The sequence below is a fragment of the Arachis stenosperma genome, chromosome 5 (assembly GCF_014773155.1).
Source record: "Arachis stenosperma cultivar V10309 chromosome 5, arast.V10309.gnm1.PFL2, whole genome shotgun sequence".
NCBI classification, from domain to species: domain Eukaryota; kingdom Viridiplantae; phylum Streptophyta; class Magnoliopsida; order Fabales; family Fabaceae; genus Arachis; species Arachis stenosperma.
In genome coordinates this window covers 75,858,209-75,874,500 of record NC_080381.1, presented here as the reverse complement: position 1 = coordinate 75,874,500, position 16,292 = coordinate 75,858,209, and positions in this window count along the sequence as shown.

Here is a 16,292-nt window from a genome sequence, read left to right as displayed (position 1 = left end):
TTACAACCGTCATGAGCTGAGAATGATGTTTCCAACCACTACACAACTCTTTCCTACTCTTAACTCCACAAAGAGCTCTAAGTTGACCATCATTTTGAATCAAGCCATATTCAAGCGAGAAAGTAAAGCTTAGGGATAAGAATTTTACCCACTTGAATGTTGTGTTGGATGGTGATTTGGGGAGGGAGACCTCCCCACACTTAGACAATGCAAGGTCTACTTCTTTAGGCTCTTCTTTAGTTATTTCCACCTCTTCACAAGCTTCTTCAATTTCAACCTTTTTCCCTTTTCCACTTGGCTTGGTGTTGTCTTCAAGAACTTCATCTTGCCCAATGGGAGGTGAGTCAATTTTGAATAGGAATTCATTAATGAATGAATCCATCTCTTGATCAACCTCTTCATATTCTTCAATCTCAACATACACCGTGCCAATGTTTTCTCCTTGGTAGATCTCCTTTGGTTTATTCTCTTCTTCATTGTTCACCAAGGGTATGGGGGGTTGTGCACACTCTTCTATAACTTCAACTTCATGTCCAATAGGCGAGGATTCCATTGTAGAGAGAAATTCGTCCATGATTGAATCCATCTCTTGATAAGCCTCTTCCAAGTCTCCAACTATGACATGCCTTAGAGGTTGCGCACCCTCCTCAACATTGATATCAAGCTTCTTGGAAGAGTTCTCCATGATGCTACATTCCCTTGGACTTTCAACATCTCCTAAATCTTCAACCACCTCTTCCTTTTCTTCAATGATCATAGGCTCCTCCAATTGTTCCAACACAAAACATGGTTCTCCCTTCTCTACCGGATTGTCCAATTTCTTCTTCATTCTTTGCTCTTCTTTTGACTTTTCGCATGTGGCTACTGAAGTACCTTGAGTGTTCAAACATTGGTAGGCTATGGCGTGCACTACCTTAGTCAAGTTGGTCACAAACTCAAGTGTATCCCGCTTCATGGCCTCTTGTCCTTGAAGTAACAAAGTGAGAGAATCATCTATTGGGGCTTGGGGTGAATAGGAAGGTTCATTATTTTAGAGGGAGGGTTCATAATAGGAAGGTGGTTCTTCTTGGTAAGGTTGTGGAGATTGTGTGTATTGAGGTGGTTCTTGAGAGTAATCTTGATAGGGATGTGGTGGTTCTAAGGGTTCTTGCTCATAATGGCCATAAAGATATGGTGTGGATGATTGGTCATATGGTGGATATGGATCATAGAAAGGTGTTTGATAATGAAAGGCTTGCGAGAATGGTTGAGGTTCATGTTGAGGATGAGATTCATAGGCATATGATGGTGGTTGTTGAGTGTCACAAAAAGAGTCATCATAGCCGTTAATTTGGCATGCATTAGGATGGAAATTATACCTATAAGTATCTGGAGGTTGTTGCCAATAGGAGTGATCGATTCCTTGAGGCTCCTCCCATCTTTGTTGGTTCCATCCATAATGAGTGTCATCATTGAGGTGCACATTTCTTACAACAAAACTAGAACCAAACTCATAGCCATAGGGAGAATTCATTATGGAAAGACAAAATAAAACTAACAAAATCTAGTAAACAAGCAAAAGACAAGCTATTTACAATATTCACATATGTACAATAACCAATAACATAACACCATTGCAAATTCCCGGCAACGGCGCCATTTTGATGATTAGATTTTTGACGGTTTAGAATTTCACAAATGAAATCTCGTTGAAGTATAGTCTCTAAACCAACAATAATCCTTTCATGCAAAAATTTGTTTGTCACAAGTACAAACCCCTAAAATCTATAAACTGAAGTATTTAAACCTCGGGTCGTTCTCCCTATGATTTACAATAAAGTGTCTTGTTATTTGTTAGAAATGTGTTTTGGGGTTTTGGATAAGAAGCATGAAAAGTAAATGGCAATGAAAATAAACTAACAACTATAAAAGGCTCTTGGCAAGGTATGAAAATTAGAAGTCCTATCCTAGTTATCCTTCTCAATTGTGATGAGAATTGTTCATTGCTACCACTTAGTTAACCCTTACTAAATAAAGAAAAGTCAAGTGGATGAATTGACTTAAGCCACAAGTCCTAGCCAACTCCCAAGGAAAGACTAGCTTTAGTGCACTCCAAACCAATTAGCAATCTCTCCAATTACCAATCAACAAAGGAATTAGATAACTCAAGTGTCACTAATTACTCTACCTAGGCCAAGAGGAACAAAATCTATACTATATCTAGAAGAGGCATTTCAACAAACACATAAAAGGCAATAAAAGTAAACAACATAAATTGCAAGAATTGAAGAGAGATCTAACTACAAAGGCAAGAGATCAACAATAGAAAAGAAAAGAAGAACAATTATTATGAATTACCTCTTATTGAATTGAAAGAAAATGGAAGGAACAATAGTAGATCTACAACAAAGCATAAGAACAACATAAAGGAAATTACAACAAAAGAATGGAAGAAGAATGAATGTAACTACAAGGAATTGAGAAGATAAAAGTAGAAGAAGATGAATTAAAATTTAGATCTAAGAACTAATCATAATCCTAATCCTAATCCTAGAGAGAAGTGAGAGCTTCTCTCTCTAGAAACTACTTCTAAAACTAAACTATGACTAATGATTAAAAGTATGTAAAATATCTTCATTCCCCCTTCAATCCCTGGCTTAAATAGCATTAGAAATGAGTTGGATTGGGCCCACAAGGCTTTAGAATTCGCTGACCACATTTTGCTTTAAGTGAACCAGGTGGCAGCAACGGCGCGTGCGCGTACTATGCGCGTATGCGTCAGCATGCTCGGTTCAACTATAGCAAATCTTATATCGTTTCGAAGCCCCGGATGTTAGCTTTCCAACCCAACTGGAACCACATCATTTGGACCTCTGTTGCTCAAGTTATGGTCATATAAGTGCGAAGAGGTCGGCTTGCAGCTTTCCGGTTCTTTCATTTCTTCATGAGTTCTCCAACTTTTCATGCTTTCTTTTCTCATTCCCTTGATCCAATCTTTGCCTCCTAAACCTTAAATCACTTAACAAACATATCAAGGCATCTACTAGAATCAAGGTGAATTAAATTTAGCTATTTTGAGTCCTAAAAAGCATGTTTTCACTCTTAAGCACAATTAAGGGAGAAGTTATAAAACCATGCTATTTCATTGAATAAATATGGGTAAAAGGTGATAAAATCCCCTAAATCAAGCATAAAATAAGCCCTACAAATGGGGTTTATCAACCTCCCCACACTTAAACCTTAGCATGTCCTCATGCTAAACCAAGAATGGAATAAGGGATATGACACTTATTCAAGGCAAAGTAACTATATGCATGCAACTAAATGCAAGATGATTCTACCTACTTGGTTAAAAATAAATCAATCTCCATGACATACATAAGTAGGGCTTTAGATCATATAACGATTCATGAGTCCTACCAATTGAAGTATAAACATGAAGTTCACATAGACTTGCAAGAAGAACGCTCGTGAAAGCCGGGAATCAAGGAATTGAGCATCGAACCCTCTCCAGAAGTGTTTGCACTCTAGTCGCTCGGTGTCTGGGGTTGATTCACTCAATTCTCCCCTAATCATGCTTTCCAAGATTTGTTTTTCATCTAACAATCAACAATTATTCAATGCATGCATACAATCATCATGAGGTCTTTTCTTTAGGTTGTAATGGGGCTAGGGTCAAGGTAGGGCTGCATATTTGGTCAAGTGAGCTTGAAGTTTGAATCTTTGATAGGCTTAGACCTCCCACCTAACCTTATGACATCCTATACAATTGAGTTCTAACCTAACTATCCATTTCTCACTTTTTCACATACTCATGTATCCCTTTTCATTTCACAACACTTATGCATTGATCTTTATTGGACATTACTTTGCGGCATTTTGTCCCCTTTTTTATTTCCTTCTTTTTCTTCTTTTTCTTTCTTTTTTCTATATTTTTTCTTTTCCATATTGTTTTTTTTCTTTTTGTTTTCTTTTTCTCATTTTTTTTATATACAAGAGCATCAATGCATAAGGTTTCACATTTGATCAATACATGAGTATGTACCCAATTCCCAATATTTACACTAATAATACAAAACTACCCTTTTATTCACCCAATGTCCCAAGGCTCCCACACTTGAATGATACTCACACACACTAGCCTAAGCCAATAAAAGATCCAAATTAAGGACATTTATTATTTTTCACTTTAAGGCTTGTAATGTGCTAAATTAAGAACAAAGTAGGTTAATCGTAGGCTCAAAATTGGTCACAATGGAGAGTAAAAGGTAGGCTATTTGGGTAAGTGAGCTAATGAAATGATGGCCTCAATCATATAAATGCATGAATACACAAAATAATGGACATAAAGAATCAAACAAATCAAAGATTACAATCATAGAAAGAGAATAATGCACACAAGAAGGACGATAAGTGGTTATAAGATGTAACCACACAATTAGGCTCAAATCTCACAAGCTTGTGTTCTTAGCTCAAAAACCATGTTCCAAAATACATTCATTCAAGCAAGTTCAACAAAAATTTTTCAAATTGGTAGGTTTCCCTAAAACGGTTTCTTAGGAAAGAAATCATCACCCTAACCAAGTAGTCCTAACAAAAAAAGAAGTGGTAAAAATATGTACAAATTCTAACTAACATACAACCTATCATGCAATGCAATAACTAATCTAACAAAGAAAACTAAGAATTGGTGTTGGGCAAGGAAATTGTTACCCATGACGATCGTTTGAACAACCTCCCCACACTTGAAGATTGCATCATCCTCGGTGCATGCAAAGAAGAGCAAGGTGGATGGGTTGCTACAATTGATGAGCTCCTTCAAAAGGTTGTGCGGATGACTTGTTTGTTGCCCCATTTAACAGCTTTTCCTTTCTCCTCTCTTGGTGGCTAACCTAAAAGGAAAGAAATGGAAAGGAATATGAAGCCTATGACAAAGATATCAAAGCAATTAGAACATAGGCGGGGGCTAATGCCAAATAAAGGTATGATTTTCTACTACATGGTAGCTACAACATGTAGAGGAGGAAACAATAAGAGAAAATGGCATATCAATGAAACTTGATGCAAGAGTAAGGTCAAAGCATGAAGAGAATGATGAGCAGCAAGTTCGAACAAGAGAGAGTGGGTCATGAAAGACAATATAAGGTCATATCAATGCACAAAGAACACAAGTGCATAAAAGATTGAGCATTGATCTGAAGAGAAACATCACCCAACAATAGAAAACAAGTCAAGAGGCACCAAAGTAATGCAAGGAAGCCTCAACAATTGAGTAGGAAGATGCAACACCATTATTAAAATGATTTAAAAAAAATGAAAACATGCTACAAAAACTAAATGAAAATGGGAAGGGTAGAAGTATGCGAATGTGATAAGCAAAAGAAAATGGAAGAGGAAAAAAAAAAACTCTTTTTATTTTTTTTATTTTTTTCACCGACGTGTACGCGTCATGCGTGCTTACGCGTCGATGTGCGTATTTGCCTAAGAACGTGTACGCGCCAGATGCACGCACGCGTGCATCGAGTTAGGCCAGAGGCATAATGTCGGCCCAAGTCTGGCACAACTCTCGGGTAGAAGTACCAGGAGTGTAGATTGTGTAATCGACGCGCACGCGCACAGTGTGCGTGCGCGTGCATTCCGAATTGAAGATCATGTGTGCGTACGCGTTAGGTGCGCGCACGCGTGCATAGATGATGAGCGGATATTTTATACGCTTTTTGGGGGTAATTTCATATAGATTTTAGCATGTTTTAATTAGTTTTTAGTAGAATATTATTAGTTTTTAGGCAAAAATCATATTTCTGGACTTTACTATGAGTTTGTGTGTTTTTCTGTGATTTCAGATATTTTCTGGCTGAAATTGAGGGAGCTGAGCAAAAATCTGAGTTAGGCTGAAAAAGGACTGCTGATGCTGTTGGATCCTGACCTCCCTGCACTCGGAATAGATTTTTTGGAGCTACAGGAGTCCAATTGACGCGCTCTTAATTGGGTTGGAAAGTAGACATCCAGGGCTTTCCAGCAATATATAATAGTTCATACTCTGCGCAAATATAGACGACGTAAACTAGCGTTCAACGCCAGTTTCATGCTGCTGTCTGGCGTCCAGCGCCAGAAACAGGTTACAAGTTGGAGTTCAGCGCCCAAAACACGTTACAACCTGGCGTTCAACTCCAGAAACAGCCCAAGCACGTGTGAAGCTTTAGTCTCAGCCCAGCACACACCAAGTGGGCTCCAGAAGTAGATTTCTGCACCAATTATCTTAGTTTACTTATTTTCTGTAAACCTAGGCTACTAGTTTACTATTTAAACATCTTTTAGAGGATTACTTTGTATCTCATGACATCTATAGAACTGGATTTTATATTCCTTGGCAGCATGAGTCTCTAAACTCCATTGTTGGGGGTGAGGAGCTCTGCAGCGTCTCGATGAATTAATGAAATTGTTTCTATTTCTCCATTCAAATGTGTGTGTTCCTATCTAAGATGTTCATTCACGCTTAATTATGAAGAAGGTGATGATCCGTGACACTCATCACCTTCCTCAATCCATGAACATGTGCATGACAACCACCTCCATTCTACATTAGATTGAATGTGCTTATCTAAGATTCCTTAATCAGAATCTTCGTGGTATAAGCTAGAATTGATGGCGGCCACTCTTGAGGATCCGGAAAGTCTAAACCTTGTCTGTGGTATTCCGAGTAGGATTCAAGGATTGAATGGCTGTGACGAGCTTCAAACTCGCGATTGCTGGGCGTGATGACAAATGCAAAAGGATCAATGGATCCTATTCCAACATGATCGAGAACCAACAGCTGATTAGCCGTGCTGTGACAGAGCATCTGGACCGTTTTCATTGAGAGGATGGGAGGTAACCACTGACAATGGTGACACCCTACATACAGCTTGCCATGGAAGGAACTTTACATGCAATTGAGTTGAATATTACATTACAGAAATTCAGAGGGCAAAGCATCTCCAAAACTCCAACATATTCTCCATTATTAAAGTAACAATTATTTATTTCATGCTCTTTTATTTTTCTAATAATTCCAACTAATAATTTTAGTTGATATCCTGACTAAGAATAATAAAATAAACATAGCTTGCTTCAAACCAATAATCTCCGTGGGATCGACCCTTACTCACGTAAGGTATTACTTGGACGACCCAGTGCACTTGCTGGTTAGTTGTGCGAATTGTCAAAGAGTAGGATTGCATTTCGTGCACCAAGTTTTTGGCGCCGTTGCCGGGGATTATTCGAGTTTGAACAACTAAAGGTTTATTTTGTTGCTTAGATTAGGAATAATTTATTTTTGTTGTTATAGAGTCATTAAATTCTGAGTCCTCTATTCCCTTCTCAAAAATTTTTCAAAAAAATATTATTTGTCTTTATCAATTTCTAATTTTCGTGAGTTTAATGTCTTGTTCTAAGTTTGGTGTCAATTGCATGTTCTTGTTCTTCCTTGATCTTCAAATTGTTCTTGTCAATTTTCTTGTTTGATCTTTGGTTTGTCTTGTTCTGTGTCTTTTCTTGTTTTTCTTGTGCTTTTTCAAAACATTAGTTTTCAAAAAAAAAATTATTCTTATCTATAAAAATAATACATCATTAAAATACGTTACATTTTTAGCTCAGTTGGTTAGAGCGTTGGCTTATGTTCTTGGCAATTGGGTATCTTCTTTTTAAAATCTTTTTCAAAAATAATTTTTCTTGATTTAATCTTGTGCCAAACTTTAAGTTTGGTGTTTTCTTGTTGATCTTTCTTTAATTTTCAAATATTTATCTTGGTTTTCTAAAAATTTTAAGTTTGGTGTTCTTTCTTTTGTTCTTGGTGTTCTTGTGAATCTTCAAGGTGTTCTTGAGTCTTTCTTGTGTTTTGATCTTAAAATTTTTAAGTTTGGTGTTCCTTGGTGTTTTCCCTCCAAAATTTTCGAAAATAAGGAGCATTAGATCTAAAAATTTTAAGTCTTGTGTCTTTTGTGTGTTTTTCTCTTTCATCATAAAATTCAAAATTCAAAAAAAAATATATCTTTTCTAACTAATTTTAAACTACATTTTCGAAATTTTTATATAAAAATTCAGATTTCAATTTCAAAATTTTTCAATTCTTATCTTTTTAATATATATTTTATTATCTTTTTCAAAAATATCCTAACCACTTTCTCTTTTTCCTCAAATTTTTTCGAAAATCTTCATAAACTTTTTCAAATTTTTATAAATTTTAATTTTTAATTTTCTTTCTTTATTTGTTTTATTTTTTTATTTCGGTTTTTGTTTTATTTTATTATTTCGAAAATTATTCTTATAATAAAATAGACAATATCAACATCCATACCATCTCATTTGCTCCATCATGGAACTAAGTGGAAATGAACAGTCCAGGAGGACTCTGGAGTCATATGCTAACCCCACTACTGCTTCATATGGGAGTAGTATCTGTATACCCTCCATTGGAGTTAGTAGCTTTGAGTTGAATCCTCAGCTCATTATCATGGTGCAGCAAAGCTGCCAGTATTCCGGTCTTCCACATGAAGAACCTACAGAGTTTCTGGCACAATTTTTACAAATTGCTGACACAGTACATGATAAAGAAGTAGATCAGGATGTCTACAGATTATTACTGTTTCCATTTGCTGTAAAAGATCAAGCTAAGAGGTGGTTAAATAACCAACCTAAGAACAGCATAAGGACATGGAAACAGCTGTCAGAAAAATTCCTGAATCACTATTTTCCTCCAAAACGGATGACACAGCTAAGGCTGAGCATCCAAGGCTTCAAACAAGGAGATAATGAATCTCTTTATGATGCTTGGGAGAGATACAGAGAGATGCTGAGAAAATGCCCCTCTGAAATGTTTTCAGAGTGGGTGCAATTAGACATCTTCTACTATGGGCTTACAGAAAAAGCTCAGATTTCTCTAGATCACTCAGCTGGTGGATCTATACATATGAGAAAAACAATTGAAGAAGCTCAAGAGCTTATTGATACAGTTGCCAGAAATCAGCATCTGTACCTAAGCAATGAATCTTCCATGAAAGAAGAAGCTAAAACAGTAACTGCTGAACTCAGTCCTGTAGATCAGGCTAATGAATTCAATCAGCAGCTGGATTTTCTAACTCAACAGCTAGCCGAATTCAAGGAAATACTACAAGAAACAAGAATGGCTAACAGGAATATGGAAGTACAGTTAAAACAAACAGAAAAGCAACTATCAAAACAAATAACAGAAGAATGTCAAGCAGTTCAATTAAGAAGTGGGAAAACATTAAATACCTCACTTCAAAGCAGCAGGAAGCCAAGGAATGAACAAATGGCTACTCAAAATCCCTCTGAGGACAATCAGAGCCCAGAGAGGAATAATGCTGGCGCTGAACGCCCAAACCATGCTCATTCCTGGCGTTCAACGCCAGAAACAAGCAAGGACTTGGCGTTGAACGCCCAAAGGGAGCACAGTTCTGGCGTTCAGATGCCAGAAACAGGCAAGGAGCTGGCGTCTAACGCCACTCCAGCTTCCACCCTTGGCATTCAATTGCCAGTGGGGGATCAGACACATACAAGTGCTGATAACAACCCTTCTAAAAAGGCTTCCCAACTCACTTCTACAGGTAATAAACTTGTAGCAACTAAGGTTGAGAAATACAAAGCCAAAATGCCTTATCCTCAAAAACTCCGCTAAGCGGAACAGGATAAGCAATTTGCCCGCTTTGCAGACTATCTCATGACTCTTGAAATAAAGATTCTGTTTGCAGAAGCACTTGAGCAAATACCCTCTTATGCCAAGTTCATGAAAGAGATCTTAAGTCATAAGAAGGATTGGAGGGAAACTGAAAAAGTTTACCTCACTGAAGAATACAGTGCAGTTATCCTGGAAAGCTTACCTGAGAAGCTTAAGGATCCCGGAAGCTTTATGATACCATGCACATTAGAGGGTACTTGTACCAAGCAAGCTCTATGTGATCTTGGGGCAAGTATCAACTTAATACCTGCATCTATTATCACAAAGCTTGGTTTGACTGAAGAAGTCAAACCAACCCGGATATGTCTTCAACTTGCTGATGGCTCCATTAAATACCCATCAGGCGTGATTGAAGACATGATTGTCAAGGTTGGGCCATTTGCCTTTCCTACTGACTTTGTGGTGCTGGAAATGGAGGAGCACAAGAGTGCAACTCTCATTCTAGGAAGTCCTTTCCTAGCAACTGGCCGAACCCTCATTGACATCCAAAAAGGGAAAGTAACCATAAGAGTCAATGAGGAGGAGTTCAAGTTGAATGTTGTCAAAGCCATGCAACATCCAGACACCCCAAATGACTTCATGAGTGTTGATATCATTGACTCTCTGGTAAGAGAGGTCAATATGGCTGAGAGTCTCGAATCAGAGCTAGAGGACATCTTTAAAGATGTTCAGCCTGATCTGAAGGAATCAGAGAGAATAATAGAACCTCTGAAAATCCCTCAGGAAGAGGAGAAACCTCCCAAACCCGAGCTCAAACCATTACCACCATCCCTAAAATATGCATTCCTGGGAGAAGGTGATACCTTTCCTGTAATCATAAGCTCTACCTTAGAGCCACAGGAAGAGGAAGCACTAATTCAAGTGCTAGAGACACACAAGACAGCTCTTGGGTGGTCCATCAGTGATCTTAAGGGCATTAGCCCAGCCAAATGCATGCACAAGATCCTATTGGAGGGTGACGCCAAGCCAGTGGTCCAACCACAAAGGCGGCTGGTGGACGAAATTGTGATTCATTTGTTTTTGTATTTTGTAAAATTCATTGCTTTTTCTTTCCCTGGCAATGGCGCCAAAAACATGATGCCAATACCATGGTTCACAACTATGTGTGGTCACAACTCCGTTCAACTAACTAGCAAGTGAACTGAGTCATCCAAGTAATAAACCTTACGTGAGTAAGGGTCGATCCCACGGAGATTGTTGGTATGAAGCAAGCTATGGTCACCTTGTAAATCTCAGTTAGGCAGATTAAATTGGTTTATGATGAGTTTGAAAACTAATAATAAAAAGAAAGTAAAAAGGGATAGAAATACTTATGTAAATTAATAGTAGGAATTTCAGATAGGCGTATGGAGATGCTGTGCTCCTCTTGAATCTCTACTTTCTCATTGCTTTCATCCAATCCTTCTTACTCCTTTCCATGGCAAGCTGTATGTAGGGCATCACCGTTGTCAATGGCTACATCCCATCCTCTAAGTGAAAATGGTCCTATGCTCTGTCACAGCACGGCTAATCATCTGTCGGTTCTCAATCAGGTTGGAATAGAATCCCTTGATTCTTTTGCATTTGTCATCACGCCCAGCCTTCAAGAGTTTGAAGCTCGTCACAGTCATTCATTCCCAGAATCTTACTCGGAATACCACAGACAAGGTTTAGACCTTTCGGATCCTCATGAATGCCGCCATCTATCTAACTTATACCACGAAGATTCTGTTGGGGAATCTAAGAGATATGCGTCCGGCCTAAGGTAGAACGGAAGTGGTTGTCAATCACGCGCGTTCATGGGTGAGAATGATGATGAGTGTCACGGATCATCACATTCATCAAGGTGTTGTGCAACGTATATCTTGGAATAAGAATAAAAGAGAATTGAATAGAAAGTAATAATAATTGTATTGAAACTTGAGGTACAGCAGAGCTCCACACCCTTAATCTATGGTGTGCAGAAACTCCACCGTTGAAAATACATAAGTGAAAGGTTCAGGCAAGGCCGAATGGCCAGCCTCCCCAAAACATGATCACAGGATTCAAAATACAATCCAGGATCCAGCCTGATATTATGATAGTAAAAAGTTCTATTTATAATGAACTAGCTCCTAGGGTTTACATGAGTAAGTAATTGATGCACAAATCCACTTCCGGGGCCCACTTGGTGTATGTTTGGGCTGAGCTTGATCTATCCACGAGCTGAGGCTTTTCTTGGAGTTGAACTCCAAGTTATAACGTGTTTTGGGCGTTCAACTCCGGATCATGACGTTTTTCTGGCGTTTAACTCCAGACAGCAGCATGTACTTGGCGTTCAACGCCAAGTTACGTTGTCAATTTCCGGATAAAGTATGGACTATTATATATTGCTGGAAAGCTATGGATGTCTACTTTCCAACGCCGTTGAGAGCGCGCCATTTGGAGTTCGGCTGCTCCAAAAAATCTATTTCGAGTGCAGGGAGGTCAGATTCCAACAGCATCAGCAGTCCTTTTTTCAACCTTTTTCAGAGTTTTGCTCAAGTCCCTCAATTTCAGCCAGAAATTACCTGAAATCATAGAAAAACACACAAACTCATAGTAAAGTCCAGAAATGTGAATTTAACATAAAAACTAATGAAAACATCCCTAAAAGTAGCTTGAACTTACTAAAAACTACCTAAAAACAATGCCAAAAAGCGTATAAATTATCCGCTCATCACAACACCAAACTTAAATTGTTGCTTGTCCCCAAGCAACTGAAAATCAAATAGGATAAAAAGAAGAGAATATACTATAAATTCTAGAATATCAATGAATATTAATTATAATTAGATGAGCGAGACTTGTAGCTTTTTGCTTCTGAACAGTTTTGGCATCTCACTTTTTCCCTTGAAGTTTAGAATGATTGGCTTCTCTAGGAACTTAGAATTTCAGATAGTGTTATTGACTTTCCTAGTTAAGCATGTTGATTCTTGAACACAGCTACTTATGAGTCTTGGCCGTGGCCCTAAGCACTTTGTTTTCTAGTATTACCACCGGATACATAAATGCCACAGACACATAACTGGGTGAACCTTTTCAGATTGTGACTCAGCTTTGCTAGAGTCCCCAGTTAGTGGTGTCCAAAGCTCTTAAGCACACTCTTTTGCTTTGGATCACGACTTTAACCACTCAGTCTCAAGCTTTTCACTTGGACCTTCATGACACAAGCACATGGTTAGGGACAACTTGATTTAGCCGCTTAGGCATGGATTTTATTTCCTTGGGCCCTCCTATCCATTGATGCTCAAAGCCTTGGATCCTTTTTACCCTTGCCTTTTGGTTTTAAGGGCTATTGGCTTTTTCTGCTTGCTTTTTCTTTTTCTTTCTATTTTTTTCGCCATTTTTTTTGCAAGCTTTTGCTATTCACTGCTTTTTCTTGCTTCAAGAATCAATTTCATGATTTTTCAGATTGTCAATAACATTTCTCCTTGTTCATCATTCTTTCAAGAGCCAACATTTTAACATTCATAAACAACAAGATCAAAAGACATATGCACTGTTCAAGCATTCATTCAGAAAACAAAAGTATTGTCACCACATCAATATAATTAAATTAATTTCAAGGATAAATTCGAAATTCATGTACTTCTTGTTCTTTTGAATTAAAACATTTTTTCATTTAAGAGAGGTGAAGGATTCATGGAATTATTCATAACTTTAAGGCATAGTTACTAACTACTAATGATCATGAAGTAGAGACACAAAACATAGATAAACACAGCATAAAAACCGAAAAGCAGAAAAAAATAAGAACAAGGAATGAATCCACCTGAGTGAAGGTGGCACCTTCTTGAAGAACCAATGGTGCTCTTTGAGCTCCTCTATGTCTCTTCCTTGCTTCTGTTGAATGATTCCTAGTAATTTTGGTGTTCCTACCCTTAGTTGCTTCCAATATTTGTGTGGAGGACTATTTATCCCCTAAGGTATCTCAGGTATCTCTTGATTTGCAGTCAAATGTTCTACCACTGAGCTATAAACCCTTTACATGAGTCTTTCCATCTCCCATGACTCAGAGGTGGAAGCTTTTGTCTTCCCTTTTTTTTCTCTTCTTCTTTTTTTTTTAGATGTCTCTGGCCTTAGGTGCCATTAATGGTTATGGAAAAGCAAAAAGCTATGCTTTTACCACACCAAACTTAGAAAATTGCTCGCCCTCGAGCAAGAGAAGAAAGAAAAGATGAAGAAGAAGAAGAAGACATGGAGGAGATGGAGGGATGTGTGTATTCGGCTATATGGGTGGGTTTGGGTGGGAAAGAGTTTTGAATTTTGAAGGTGGGTGGGGTTTATGGGGAAGAGTGGATAGAAGTGAGTGGTGAATGAAAAACAGAAGGGATGACTATGAATGGAGAGAGAGAGGGCGAGGTAGTGGGGATCCTGTGAGGTTCACAGATCCTGAGGTAATCCTGTGGGGTCCACAGATCCTGAGGTGTCAAAGAATTCCATCCCTGCACCAAATAGGCATGTAAATTGCCTTTGCACACCATTCTGGCATTTAAACGCCGTGTGGTGCACATTCTGGGTGTTCAACGCCCATGTAAAGCATGTTTCTGGCGTTGAACGCCAGCTTCATGCTTGTTACTGGCATTCAGCGCCAGCTTTTCTTCTCTAGGCACATTCCTGGCGTTCAGCGCCAGAATGTTGCTTGTTTCTGGCGTTCAGCGCCAGAATGGTGCTCTGTTCTGGCGTGGAACGCCGGCCAGATGCATCTTACTGGCGTTGAACGCCAGCCTTTGCTTCCTCCAGGGTGAGATTTTTTTCTTCTGCTGTTTTTGATTCTATTTTTAATTTTTATGATTTTTTTCGTGACTCCTCATGATCATATACCTAATAAAACACAAAATAACAATAAAATAAAAATTAAATAAATAAAATTGGGTTGCCTCCCAACAAGCGCTTCTTTAATGTCAATAGCTTGACAGTGGCTCTCATGGAGCCACAAAGGTGATCAGGTCAATGTTGTATAGTGCCAACACCAAACTTTGAGTTTGGATATGGGGTCTTAACACCAAACTTAGAGTTTGGTTGTGGCCTCCCAACACCAAACTTAGAGTTTGACTGTGGGGGCTCTTCTTGACTCTGAACTGAGAGAAGCTCTTCATGCTTACTCTCTTTTGTCACAGAGGGATGGCCATGTGCCTTAAACACAAGGTAGTCCCCATTTAATTGAAGGACTAATTCACCTCTGTTGACATCTATCACAGCTCCTGATGTGGCTAGGAAAGGTCTTCCAAGGATGATGCATTCATCCTCTTCCTTCTTAGTGTCTAAGATTATGAAATCAATAGGGATGTAAAGGCCTTTAACCTTTACTAACACGTCCTCTACTATTCCATAAGCTTGTCTCAATGACTTGTCTGCCAATTATAATGAGAACAAGGCAGGTTGTACCTCAATGATCCTCAGCTTCTCCATTACAGAGAGTGGCATAAGATTTATCCCTAACCCCAGATCACACAGAACTTTTGCAAAGGTCATGGTGCCTATGGTACAAGGTATTAAGAACTTGCCACGATCTTGTCTCTTTTGAGGTAAAATTTGCTGAATCCAGGTACCCAGTTCACTAATGAGCAAGAGAGGTTCACTTTCCCCAGTCTCATTGCCAAACAACTTGGCATTCAGCTTCATGATAGCTCCTAAATATTGAGCAACTTGCTCTCCAGTCACATCTTCATCCTCTTCAGAGGAAGAATAGTCTTCAGAGCTCATGAATGGCAGAAAGAGATTTAATGGAATCTCTATGGTCTCTATATGAGCCTCAGATTCCTTTGGATCCTTAATAGGAAACTCCTTCTTGCTTGAGGGACGTCCCAGGAGGTCTTCCTCATTAGGATTTTCGTCCCCCTCCTCCCCTGTGCATTCGGCCATATTGATTATATCAATGGCCTTGCACTCTCCTTTTGGATTCTCTTCTGTATTGCTTGGGGGAATACTGGGAGGAGTTTCAATGACTTTTTTACTCAGCTGGCCCACTTGTGCCTCCGGATTTCTAATGGAGGATCTTGTTTCACTCATGAAACTGAAAGTGGCCTTTGACAAATCAGAGACTATATTGGCTAAATTAGAAGTGTTTTGTTCAGAGTTCTCTGTCTGTTGCTGAGAAGATGATGGATATGGCTTGCTATTGCTCAGCCTATTGCGTCCACCATTGTTAAAGCCTTGTTGAGGCTTTTGTTGATCCTTCCATGAGAAATTTGGATGATTTCTCCATGATGAGTTATAGGTGTTTCCATAAGGTTCACCCATATAATTAACCTCTGCCATGGCAGGGTTCTCAGGATCATAAGCTTCCTCAGAAGCTGCCTCCTTAGTACTGTTGGATGCATTTTGCCATCCATTCAGACTTTGAGAGATCATGTTGACTTGCTGAGTCAATGATGAGCGGATAATTTATATACATTTTGGCATTGTTTTTAGTATGTTTTTGGTATGATCTAGTTAGTTTTTAGTATATTTTTATTAGTTTTTAGCTAAAATTCACTTTTCTGGACTTTACTATGAGTTTGTGTGTTTTTCTGTTATTTCAGGTATTTTCTGGCTGAAATTGAGGGACCTGAGCAAAAATCTTATTCAGAGACTG